Here is a 13,252-nt window from a genome sequence, read left to right on the forward strand (position 1 = left end):
GTGATAAAGATTCAGTATCATTTTCCTTAGGTCTTGTCTCTTCCTTTTAAGGCAAAAATTTCTCCACAGCAAGTGGAACCCACCTCTTGGAAACAGGCACTTGTACAGAGGAACTGAGAGAGATCTTCTTTCTTGGGCACCCAGCACTGCCTGTGTCAAGCTGTGGTCCTTCAGAAGGCGAGATTGCCTGAGGTACTCCCTGCTGTACCTCCCACTGGTGCACAATTAGTTTCAGTCACACATTTAAGGACTTCTGTTGGTTTTGCCATAAGGACATTTATTCTCGTGCAAATTTCACATAAAATGTGAAGATTGAGACAAATGCTGAGATCAAGCAGACAAACTGTATAATATTCCCCCTTTCCAGTGAGAAATCACAAATAACACAAGACAGTTGGAAAATTAAGTCCCCTTGTTTAAGGTCTATCCTCTGATGACAACATACAGATCTTAAAATATTCATTTTCAGTAAAGCTTTGCTCTTGAACACGACAAGCTTCATTTGCTCCTCAGCTCCAGTCTGCCCACCTGTGATATGCAATAACATTTACCTGCTTCAAAGGCAATTATGATGTTTAATTAAGGACTGCTAAGCCTTGAGATGCTCCAAGGCAAAGTTCATTCTTTATTATCAGAATAATCAGCCCTTAATGAGGAAAAATGCAAATTACTGCCAATAAATTCACACATGCAAGTCCATCAAGCTTTTCTTTGATGTTATTATTTCATGTTAGTGCAGAGTGAAGCTTCTTCCACCTGTTGAGTTCACCTACAGCCATCACTACCCCAGAGGGTGCACATGTCCCCCTTATCCTGACAAGAACCCCAGCAATTGCATCAATGTGGTATTTAGTGAATGTTTCTATGTTTAACAACACATCTTGTTAGACCTGAGAGGCTTTAAGCATCCTCAGTGCTAAAAGTGACTCAATAGGAGCAGCTCCACTTCAGACAGCTGGATAGAACTGAGGAGCAGAACAGAGTCATTCACTTCATGGCAGAAAGAGATGATCAGAGTGCACATGACTTGGATTTGGGATCAAAGAAGATTTTGCCTCCCATAACAGCAGAAATATCTCCAGAAGTGTGTTGGGTTCTGTCTGCATTGCACCGAGCTTGGTCTAGCCAGTTTAGAGAAAGAGAGCAGGGACAGGGCTGTCAAGGACATTGGTACCAACCAATAAGCAAAGATAGACCTGAAACATCCACGTAGATGAGCTACTTGAATTCCTTCTCCCAGAGGCTCCTCCACCAGCTGTACAATGTGCTGCGAACATCATGTCATGGGGATCCATAGGTAGCACCCTCACAAAGGCAGGCAGGGCACAAACACTTTGTTCCAATTCTGCACTGCTATAAAAGCAGTTTTGTATCGACTACAACATGATTTTCCTCAGCAATTACTGGGATGAAGCTATTGAAAAGTCAAGGATTTAAAAATAAACTCCTCAACTATTAAAAAAGTAAAAATCAAATAGTTAAAGTATCTTTAGTGACATAAACCACAAAGATTTTCACAGCTTTTTAACTATAGATGGAAGATACAAAAATCTTATCTCTAATACTGAGGTTTGAGAGGGCCTGAAGTCCAGCTGGGATGATTGGAGTAGGCAGCACTAGTGCAAATCAGCCCCTATTCAAGCACAGAATGTGGTTTTAAAGCACCCACATTGTTTGACAGCTCCTAGGTTTTGTTTTAAAAATTCTAGGAAAGTCTCAGCACACATACAGAAGGACCTGTTCCTGATTCAAGGAAATCTGACTCTGCAGGACAGTCTAGGCAGGAAGAATCTGATACCTGGTACACAAGTGATTAATGCAAATGGATGTCCTGTAGGTTAAGTTATTCCCCCCTTCCCCTGCCTCTTCCCACATACAGCACCTTCAATTATAGCCATTCTGCTTTTACAAGAGAAAGCCCAACCACTAAAATAGTGGGCTGTACAATATAAATGATAAACAGTAGTGGACAAGGGTTGCACCTGAAACCTTCCCATTAACAATGGTTTTACTGTGCAGTCACACACAGGTTGCTCAGGAACACACTCACAGGTCCTGAGCAGTAAGGCACAGTGGTACACAGACTTTGTAAAATTCAAAACTTCGTAGAATTTGAGTGTTTGTGAACATTTTACAGAAAAGAGTGAAAACCTTTGCTTGTGGCCCTCAATGAAACTTAGTACAGTTCATTCCTTGACCTGTAGGCTTCAGTTTTGTGGGGTGGTAGGCACAGGAATCGCCAGCTTTTGAAGCACTCCTCAAGTGTGGTGGTAAATGCCCACTGCAATGAGGCTATGTCCTCAAAACAGAGGCAATATTTAGTACCCTTCTATTTTCCCCCAGAAAATACCCTGAAGCCTTCCTATGGCTGGTCAGTGGACAGAAAGGTGTTCTAACAGAGCAGCTCCCCTACTCCAGCTGAACATGTTAAACATTCCCAGGATTCATTAAGAACATGCTATTATTTTTCCTGTTAAAGACTTCCCTTACTGACCACATTTACATTTCCAAATCAACATCCCACATTAACATGTCCCTTACCTGGCACTGACCACAGGGAAAGTAAAGGCTGCACAGGAACAAGTGACATCCTGGGTCAAATGCACTTCATCAAACAGGACAGAGCAGCAGTGAGTGGCACACTCCAAGTGTGTCTGATCCAACTTTATCAGTGCATCATTAGCCTCTGGAGCACAACTTTTTGTCACTACCCTCAGTCCCTGGCAGTGGCCATACTCATCCATCACTGGTGGCCAAGCTCTCCAGGATGGGCTCTCTGCAGAGGTCTTGGATGGCCTCAGCATCACTCAGCTGATGGAAAAAGCTTAACATCAGGCAATAACACTCAGCCAGGGATAGAAAGCCCCAAACACCCCATTTGCTGTTTAATTAAGCCCCCACTGACATGGCCACTCTGCCAGTGCTCTCAGCAGTGCCCTGCCCAAGGTCTGGGCAGCCACTGGCCCGGCCCTGCGCCCACAGCACCAAACGCTCTGTTTCCTAATTAGCTGCTTTCATAAAATTGATTAACTGCAGGCGGGTACACAATCCACAGGAATTTATGGAAGCTGTTTCACAGTCAGTGCATGTAACGCTGAAGTCACTCAGACGCCGGAGCATCAGGTCAGCCTTTCCCAGCAACCGGCTGTGCCCGTGCCAGACCCTCACCTGTGCCAGCCCAGAGCCCCCAGCCCTGTGCACAGCTGGCTGTCCACCTCTGGGGATGGCACCATCACCCCCAGCACACCCGTTAGCAAGGTGTCTCTGATCCTTTTGTCACAAAATCACTGAAGTTGGAAAAGGCCTCCAAAATCATGGAGTCCAACCTGTGACCAATCTCCACCTTGTCAACCAGACCAGAGCACTGAGTGCCACGTCCAGTCATTCCTTGAACACCTCCAGGGATGGGGACTCCACCACCTCCCTGGGCAGCCCCTTCCAATGTCTGACACCCTTTCAGTGAAGAAATTCCTCCTGATGTCCAACCTGAACCTCCCTTAGCACATCTTGAGGCCATTCCTCCTTGTCCTATCACTTGTTACCTCTGAGAAAAGATCAACCCCTACCTGGCTGCAAACTCCTCATCTTATAAGTTCCTTAATCCAGCAAAATAAAAGGCTCAGTTTGGGGGTTTTATTTTTTCCTTTTTGTTTGTTTTTCATTTCTAACTTTAACTCACGCTTTCTGAAGAACTTCAATTCCCTTTCAAATTCAAAACATTCCAACCAGCCCTCAGGGCTGATGTCTGTTATTGTAAAGCCCCCACACTGACTCCTGGCTCTCTGATCCCAGGTCCTTCTGCCAGAGCAGGGCTGAGCTGGCAGCCATGGCTTTCTGAGAAACCTCAAAACTTCACAGAGGATTAGCTAAGGTGACATTGAGATTCAACAGCATCTCAGCACCATCTGTTCCCTGGTAAAAACCTCCCAGAGGGGAAAATGCAGTAACCAGCTCTGTGGCCTCAGTGCTTTATGCCAAGCTCCTGCTGCCAAGCAGGAACCCCTGCAGAGACCTTCAGGCATCAAATGGGATTTGTTGTCTCCACTGGGAAAGTGGCATCTCACCCAGGTTGCTGGGTCTTTGTCAGGTGTGTTTGCAGCCTCAGCAGAACCCTGCATCTCCCCTGGGTTTTCCAGGCAGCATTTGGATCAGCTGAATGGGGTTTTGCCATTCCAATACCCCAGGAAGAGCTGCAGCCTCTGAGATTGTGACCACAGGCTCTTTCAGAGGCTGGGCTGTGACAAACACCTTCACCTGAACACACCCTCAATTATTTTTCTTTGCCCTTGAGGAAAATGCTCAGCAGTGACTGTTCTCTCAAGTTTTAAAAATAATCCCAGTTTGTTTCCTCTGGCCTTGCAGCTGGCACTGCCATGGTTTGGCCCCCTCAGAACCCCTCCCTGTCCAGCAGTTCTCCCCACACCTCCCACTGACCTGGAAGGCAGATGGAATCTCTTTAAAAGGACATAAACCAACCCATGCACATCTATCACCTGATTTGGTTCAAGTCCCCTAGCAGCACACTGTGGGCACCCTGGACCATGAGTCCCTGCAAAGGATCATGGAATAATTCGGGTTGGCAAAGCCCTTTAAGAGCATTGAGTTCAACCATTCCCCCGACACTGCCAAGGCCACCCCTAATCCATGGCCCCAAGTGCCACATTTACACAGCTTTTAAATTCCTCCAGGGATGGTGATCCACCACTGCCCTGGGCAGCCTCTGCCAGGGCTGGACAGACCTTTCCATGAAGGAATTTTTCCTAATATCCAACCTAAACCTCCTCTAGCACAACTTGAAGCAGTTTTCTCTTGATCACAAGGGACCTTGTCCCCTGAGGGGACTGGGGTGGATCAGCTGCTCCTACAGTCACCCCCTCTCCCACCACAGTGAGCTCAGGTGCCTCAAGCAGGGTTTTGTTTTGTTTCAGGGATGTTTTTTTTGTTGGTTTGTTTTTTTGGAAGTGAAAGAGTACATAGTAAATAGGTTGCAAACAGCAATGCTGTGGGCTGGAGCAGAGTGGTGCAGTTAATAGAATTTGAATGATTAGCTGAGCTCAGAAGATGCAGCCACCTTTTAAGTGACTATGAATATTCAGGTAAATATGTTTAGATGAAAATATTGAGTCATCAGCAGACACTACATGCACAAAATGTACTCCTGCCTATTTGTCATTAATTTAACCCACAGTACTGGCCAACACTCCTGACAGGTTGTCATGCCACAGCTGCAGCATTGCTCAGGTAGGTTTGTTTTCCTCTGCCACATCACAGAACACACAAGGTAACAGCTTTGCATACAGCAGCTAAATCTGTGTGTCTATACAGGTTTACCACTCAAAAGGGGTGGTTGAAGCCCAAGGGGGGAAAGGAAGAAAGAGCTGGATGGCATGTTTTTCCTTACAAATAATTGTTATCATCATATATATATAAACAGTGCTCCTTGAATGACAAGCTTAAAGGATTCCCAGACAGCAAGGACAGCAGTCTGACTGAAGAATCCTCCCTGTCCTACCTGCTTGGAAGCCCAGGAATAGCAGGTGAGAAGTGAGGAAGGCAGAAGCACAGCCTCGCACCTCATGCGATGGGAGGAGCAGCGGGAACTGGGCAGAACAAAATCTAAACAGAAATAGGCAATGCTTGAGGAGCGGGAACTGGAGAGAAAACCCTGCAGAGAGGGAATGGCTGCTGGGGGACAAAGAGCAGCCTTTTCAAGTAATGTTTTTAGTGGCTGAGAAATGGGGAGAGCTTGGGTGAAGTTCTACACAACAGCAACAGAACAGAGATAATGACAGGGAAAAACAGGCAAAATTAGAGAAGTAGCCAGGTAAGGAAGAAGCCTGAAAGAAAGGTACATAGTTGCTGAGTGTGATTGCAATGTACTCAAAAGGAGCCCAGAAGGAAAGCTGGAGCCCTTGCACAGCCCATTGAGAGCCAGTTGGCAACTCAGCCCGCTCAACACCACAAGGACCAGCCGAGATACGTGCCGTGAACTGGCAAGAGGAGATGTCTCGTGTTTCCCACTAAACTGTTTGCAATGGGCTCACACTCACTGTTCCAAGGCAGCATTTTTACACATCATTGTCCTAATATATTCTGAGCAATACGTTGCCTGATCCCTCTGACAAACTCGGTGCAACAAACCACAGACCAATGCTCAGGCTGGAAAGGTGGTGACTAAGGGTCACTGAACTCTCCTGAACTTTGGGACCTACAGCAGCCTGTGCAGGTGAGAGATGAGTGATGCAGTTTTTATTTACTTGTTTTTAAAATAAATCATTCCTGGCAAGCAGGACCAGGGGTAGCTCCTGCACAAGCCACTGCTGATGGTCCCACAGGACACAGCTGCCAAAAGGCTCAGTCACACTGCAATGGGAACGTGCTCCATCCCACACACTATCCCTGCTGCCCTCTCTCAACAGAGAGCATGACATCAGCTCACAGTGGCAGCAGCTTTGGGAGAAAAACACCATCCTGGTAGCTCCAGTGTTGGCCCCCAGGTCCCCACTGGTCCCTGCCTGGTTTGGAGAAGAGGTTCCGTTTGCACTTTCACAGCCTGCCCTGAGCAGAGACCAGTGTAACTCTGGGGCAGCACTAGGAAGTCAAACAAGTAAAGCAGGAGGCAGAGCTGTCAAAGGGAAAGTGTTTAATCCATTTCCCTTTGCAGTCACATTCTCCCTTCTGAGTCTGGCTACAGCTGGAGGCTGAAGCTCAGCAGGCCCCTGTCAGGAAGCATCTCCATCCCCTCCCCTCCCCACACACCCAGGGCTGGCTCAGGAAAGGGGCATTCTCCTTTTTCCCTGTTTAAAGTCTGCCTATTCTTCTAGAAGGGTCTGCAGCTACCGCATCTCCTTGTTCCATGCTCAGTTTGGAAACTGTGCATCCATGCTGGAGAAACCCGTGGATCTGAAGGACCCAGCCTTTGCCAACATAAACAAGTGGTTTGTGTTTGTGTCGGCAAACCCTGCCATCCCAGATTTCAAAGTGCTCATGGACCAGGACCAAAGCTTTCCCTCCTAGCTAGTGTAGACCTCAGACTGCCTGTGATCTATTTCTATAGTTTGGCTATAGTTTAACTTTTCCTCCCAGATATCTCATTCTCTTGCATGAAATTTCTGCTTTTGTTCAGCTGTTGCTGTGTGACTCCGGTTCTCTAAGGCTGAACATGGCCTTGGGTCACTCTGTGCATAGATCTCTATAAGAAAACCTCACCCACCATGCAAAGCCTGCACTGCTCTGAGAGAACATCTCCAGCACTATGTAACCCAAACTATTCACTCCTGCTTTTCCAAGGGCAGGTTAAAAACACCTGCTCTGCATTTCCAGAGTAACTCACTGGAAAACTACCACCAGCAGAAGCAAAACTATTTATCTGCTGTCATCTTTTAACCCAGAACTTGTCTTACATGCAGCAGGTGTTCCCTGTTTTGTGGAAGAAGATGGAGGGCAATGCATTTTGCCAACAGGTCTGGATTGGGAGGTGCACAGTGGGATTGCTTTAAAGCTTCCTTTGGCATCTGAAAAGACTATAACAACTCAGACTGGTTTTGCTGAAGCATTGACTTGCTCCTTGACTTTGTATTCTCCTGCCATTCATGAGCATCCCTGGTGTCCCCAGCCAGCCCTGTGCCCTCACACCCTGAGCAGGCTGCAGCAGGATCACCAGCTGGAAAACACTACAAACCATCCTCAGATTGAGTCTGGCATCCAGCTACAAACACCACTGTAAAGACTCCTGTTTTATAAGGGTTTCCATCACTCAAGTCCACAATAGCCTCGATCCCTTGCAGTGGCCCCAGTAAACAGCACTGAGCTAGGACAAACACTGACAAACCAGCTGTAGCTCACAGCAGCACCTTCCTCCTCCTGCCCTGATGCTGTGGTGGCTGTTCCTCTGCCAGCCCTGCTCACCTGGGCTATCCCAGATGAAAACCATCCCTGCAAGGGTTGCAACTGGCACAAGGAAATGGGGAATGCAGCACTGCCCAGAGGAAACAGCAGGAGCTAGATGGTCTCTTTGTGATAGAATTCTGCTGCTTGGCTTGGCTGTGAGGTCCTGGAGAGACACCATTTCACACAATTGTTGTAGGGACATTAAACTTTGTTATGGACTTCACCTTGGTAGCCCCAAGGTATGATGTCCTGCTTACACAGGCAGCTGTGATGCTCCTCTGTCTCAAAGCTCCTCTCTCCAAAGCTCCAAAAATGCTCAACACCCCCTGAGAACCATCTACTGGGGTCCACAGCACTGGCAGATTTTTGCAGAACAAAAAAAAACTTGTTTCAAAGCAAGACAACCTCTTTATTTTTTTTCTCTCTCAAATGGAACAAGATGCCCAGGACCTTAAAAAGCAATGTCTGTGCCAGTGTGGGTCACCTCCTTCCTGGCTGAGGTTTCCCAGGGCTGTGACTCCCTGCTCAGTGCCAGGATATACACACAGCTCACTGCTGTCACAGCCCCAGCACCACAGGACCCTTTGAGCCAACAGTCAGACATCCAGAGATGGTTTCAATTACTGCTAAAGAGCAACTTCATTTGCATATTGGCAGCTCATTACAGATTAACTACGTTCCTCCTGATGCATGGATATTTCATCCCCGGTATTATGAAAGGGAGAAAGAAAATTAAGTTCTGCAATGTCCTTAAAAATAATCCATCCCTCTCTCATTATCTGTGAGTTGGGGGTGCAGAATATCTGTTATTGACTCCAGAATAACAGCTGTGTTACCTCTAATCTCTGAGTAACATGTGTGGTACCACTCAGTGAACATTTTCTTTACCATCCACAAAGCTCTTCTCACCTCACTCTACATGTGCATCTGATTTAAACAGGCACAGAGAAACAAGGAATAAAGGAGAAGCAGGAATAAAAAGAAGAAAGGAGGGAAGTTAAAAAAAAAAAAAGTAGCAAGTTTCCAAAATGTCACTATTCATTACCAATCCCGAGCCGTGACAGGTCTGCAGGGCACAGAAATACACGATTAGGAATACCAGCCTGCAGCAGTGTAACAATCCAGAAAAATGGTTAAAAAACAAACTTGCAATAAGAAAGGGCAAACACAACATCTAAGCACATGCAAACTTCCATTAACTTAAAAAAAACCCACAGGATTTTATCCAAAAGTTAGTGGAGATTTAGCCAACAAAATGGCCAAGGAAAACAAGGTAGGGGTAGGAAGGCCTGCAGTGTTCCAAGCACTGGTTTCAGTATAGTATATAGATAATACTGGGCTGACGGGAATCTCCCCTCCATTGGTAGGAAAGCTGATCCTTTTTCCTCCCACAGCTGTCGATATACATGTCCTGTCCCTTTTTTATATGTCTAACATCTAATTTAATGCTTATTAAGTGTTCTCGATCAGATACAATTTCTTTCATTTTCACAGGGCTAAAGAGCCATATCAAACATAGTTTGGTCACACCACAGAAAGAGCAGAGGGGTAATAACAGAGGACCAGTTCCCTACACAGCCACCTCTGCCAGTGGGTAAGAGGGGAATTCAAAATGCCTCATAACCAACATTTTAAAACGTAAAATTTGTTTCAACCTTTTCCTTTTTAATTTAAGTGTGAGAAAGGATAATCCCCTGTTTTTTTTACACTGGGGAATCAGACTAGTTTTTCCCCAAGCTGTCCCCAGACACCAGCACTGGGAGCAGAGACGGGTTTGGTGGCATCAGGCTGGGACACTCCAAGTCCTCAGTGGGTTTGGGTTTCCCAGTTCACAGCAGTCCTGGGAGTTCAGGGGCTGCTCTTATCCCACCACAGCACTGAACTCAGGCTCCAACGACCTGGGCTGGAGTGTCTGTACCCATGGCCAAGCTTCCCAGAGCACCTTGGGCTGCAGTGACCTGGGTTGAGAAGCCTGTACCACACCTACAGAGCTTGACAGAGCTTCTGCAAACAGTTCTGTGTGTCACAAAGGATAAGGACAGGGGTGCAGCCATCAGCTCTTTGGGGCCCTTTCATCCCAAAACAGCAGCAGAAAAGAGATGAAGGATGAAGACAAAGAGAGCAATGTATAAGCTGCAGAGACATCATTAACAGGAGATTTCAAAACCTCACACAGAAATCACCACTTTTACCATCTATTGGCCTAGAATGCCAATGACCCACAATGAGGGGGGACACAGCCATGACAACCAGCAGCCATTTGCTGCAGTCTCAAAAGAATGACTGAACCAACATAGCACCAGCAATGGCTCAAACACGCACTAACAGAACACAAATCAGAGTCCCAACCCAGGAGGGTCTCCTTGGTGGGACAGGGCATGCAAAGGGAATGCTCAGAGATGGTGGAAAAGCCCAATTCCCACCAGCACAGCACCACTCCCAGGCCTTCCCTTCCCTGGGATTCAAAGCACTTCCCATCGGGAGCAGCCTCTCTGCTCCACATTTGCCATTTTTCATGCTGCTGCAATATAAACAGCCCCAACTCTGGGTAAATGTTAGTGCTCACCGACAGCCACTGTACATATAGATCTCATACAGTTTACTTTGTGTGTTTTGGTTAGAAGGTCAGAGTAGTGGTCAAATATTTGGAAGAGGCATGAAATTTATAGCACCTAAGAAATTACAGCACATAGTAAACACACATGCACCCTATTTATGTGTCTATACATATAAAGAGAAACAGCACAGCCTTGGCAGTTAATTTGTTCCTGCTGGCAGGCAGGATCCAGGGAGGGAATTCCTGCCTCTCCCCTCCCTGCTCCTTGGAAGAGCCTTTGCTCTGTGGCACACAGCAAGCTGATGCAGATTTCTATTTACATTATCTTTATTTAATTAAATGCTGCTTTTCATACACACATACTATGCAGCTGACACTCACAGTTCTCCTTCTGTATCAAGGAAAGTTTCCTCTCTGTGGCCCCTTCTCCAGATGTTTGCCTTTTAAAGGATGCAGGACTCATCCAGCTGTTGGAGAAACGCTCCTACCTCACCCCACTGTACCCAGAATCATCCCAAACCAGGAGCGTGTGTTCCTGCCCCGAGGCTTGGTGGGGATGAGGGCAGCAGAGGGGCAGGGCCCCCCCGGCCGGCTCCCACTGCATACACAGCACCAAGCAGAGGGGTGCGAGGCAGCTCCCTGCACCCCAAAAACCTCCCACGGAGCTCCACTCCCAGAACAGGAGTCCGACCTCCCCCTTTTTCCCTCTGCACACTCAGCTATCAGCAGAAAAGGGACAGGTTTTCATGACTTCCATGTGGGAGCTTCACAGCCCGTTGTGTGACCCCAGGTCTGGAGGGGACGCCCCACCTCCAAGAAGGGGTCGCTGCCTCTCACCACACCTATGAGGCTGTGGGGGTGTCTAATGACAGCATTGCAGGTCAAGAAACCTCAGCAGCTGATCACCCTGCTCTCCTTTTGGTGCTGAGTCCCCCAGAGAGGGCACATGTGAGCCCAGGGAAATCTACCTGGGGAGCCCGGGAGAGGCGCTGCTGTTCGGGGAAGGTGCTGCCTCCGGTTCTAAGGGATCTAAACTGAACAGGGACCCCCAGGTAAGGCAGGCAAAGCACGTGGAATGGTCCTCTTTCAACACAGTGAAAACACTGGGGGCTTAACCCTGGCACAGGCACGAGCTTGGGAAGCGGCTGAGCCGTGTCTGGCAGCGGGGAGCCGTCGGGAATGGCACCCGCCCCAGGATTCCCATCGGGGGCACTGCAGTCTGCTGGGATACGGGTGGAAAACCCTCCTGCCCAGTGAATTTGCTGCTCTGGCACTGCCATAACCACGTGCCCTCCCTGCGAGGGCTCTCCTGACTCCCCAGCCCAGCCATGGGCAACTCCAGAAAAGCCCAGTTATAATCAATAAAAGGATTGCAGCCACAATTTGGATTTTGACATAAACCCCTTATTTCTCCAGTCGTTCCAAGAATGACTGAAGTTCACTGTTCTCTGTAATTCAAATGCTGCTCCCAGGCAGCCTCAGCAGGCAGAGCAGCCGCTCTCCTTTGGATACAGCAGAGCCTGAAAGTTTTGCAATGAAACCGACTATATTTAGCGAGCCCACCAAAGCAAGACTGTTTGTTATTATTATTAAGAGAAAACAATAGACTCAGTTTCAAGAATTGCCTTTCACAACACAGAACTAGTGGGAAAAGCAAAGAAGTCAAAGCTCCTGACCTGGGTGACAAGGGACAGGGAGGGCAGCCATGTCTGGACAAACAGAACAATGCAACTGGATGAAGATTCCCTGTAAAGCCACTGGTTCATAATGCCAAAATATGATTAGCAGTTACTCTTTGTCTACAACCAGCAGCCCAGAACTGTGTCCTGCCCCAGCACTTGCAGATCATAGAGTCAGAGAACCACAGACTCATTTGGATTGGAAGCGACCTTAAAGCTCATCTTGTTCCACTTCCTACCTCAGGCAGGGACAGCTTCCACTAGAACAGGTTGCTCCACACCCTATCCAACCTGGCCTTGGACACTTCCAGGGATGGGGTAGCCACAGCTTCTCTTGGCAAACTGAATAGATACAGCCACAGAAGAGCTCCTGCTGACCTGGTTGCTCTCCAAGTCCAACTTCAAGGTTTGCTCAGAAAGATTTTTAAATTAACCCAAAGATGAAGTTCTTCCCTCAAATGGAGTTTTATGACTACACATTCAGTTTCTGAGCAGGATCTCCCAAAGACTGAGTTTCTCTCTGTTATATCTCAGCACAGCAGCTGCACCACAGCCCAACTGCTCAGCCCAAGGCTCACCAGAGCTGTAACTCAGCAGTTCTAGAAACATCCCTGCAGTGCCCAACTCCTTCCAGGCTCCGAGTTACAAAGACAAGCAAAACTTACAAATAAACTTCAGAATTTTTCACATAGAAATCATTTAAAACCTCTCATAATTAAAATAAAATGTGGTCATTTTTACGTACATCAACTCTTTCTTATTTTTAGAGCTTTAGTTGCCATAACAACGTATTTTACCATATAACATTTACTGAAATGAGCCTGTGCTTCCTTCTAGTGCACAGCAGAGCACCAACCAACCACCATGCCCCAAGGGGGAGAAAGCTCCCCTGCCCCAGGGCACCCCCAGCACAGAGCACTTGTGAGCTGCATGTGGCCAGTGAGAGTAAACCCAGGAGCCCAGCTACAGCTACACTGTCCCAGGCACATGGGGAAAAACAGCCAGAGAAACAGATCCAGCAGCCCAACAGCACCAACCACCTGTTTTCTGGGCTCAGTAACTTCTGCATAGCACCCAAGGAGCCCCTCTGGCACACCCCAACACCCCCCAGGCAGCTCCAGCTCCC

The sequence above is a fragment of the Pipra filicauda genome, unplaced genomic scaffold, assembly GCF_003945595.2.
Source record: "Pipra filicauda isolate LSUMZ 115617 unplaced genomic scaffold, ASM394559v2 scaffold3_size10097308_pilon, whole genome shotgun sequence".
NCBI classification, from domain to species: domain Eukaryota; kingdom Metazoa; phylum Chordata; class Aves; order Passeriformes; family Pipridae; genus Pipra; species Pipra filicauda.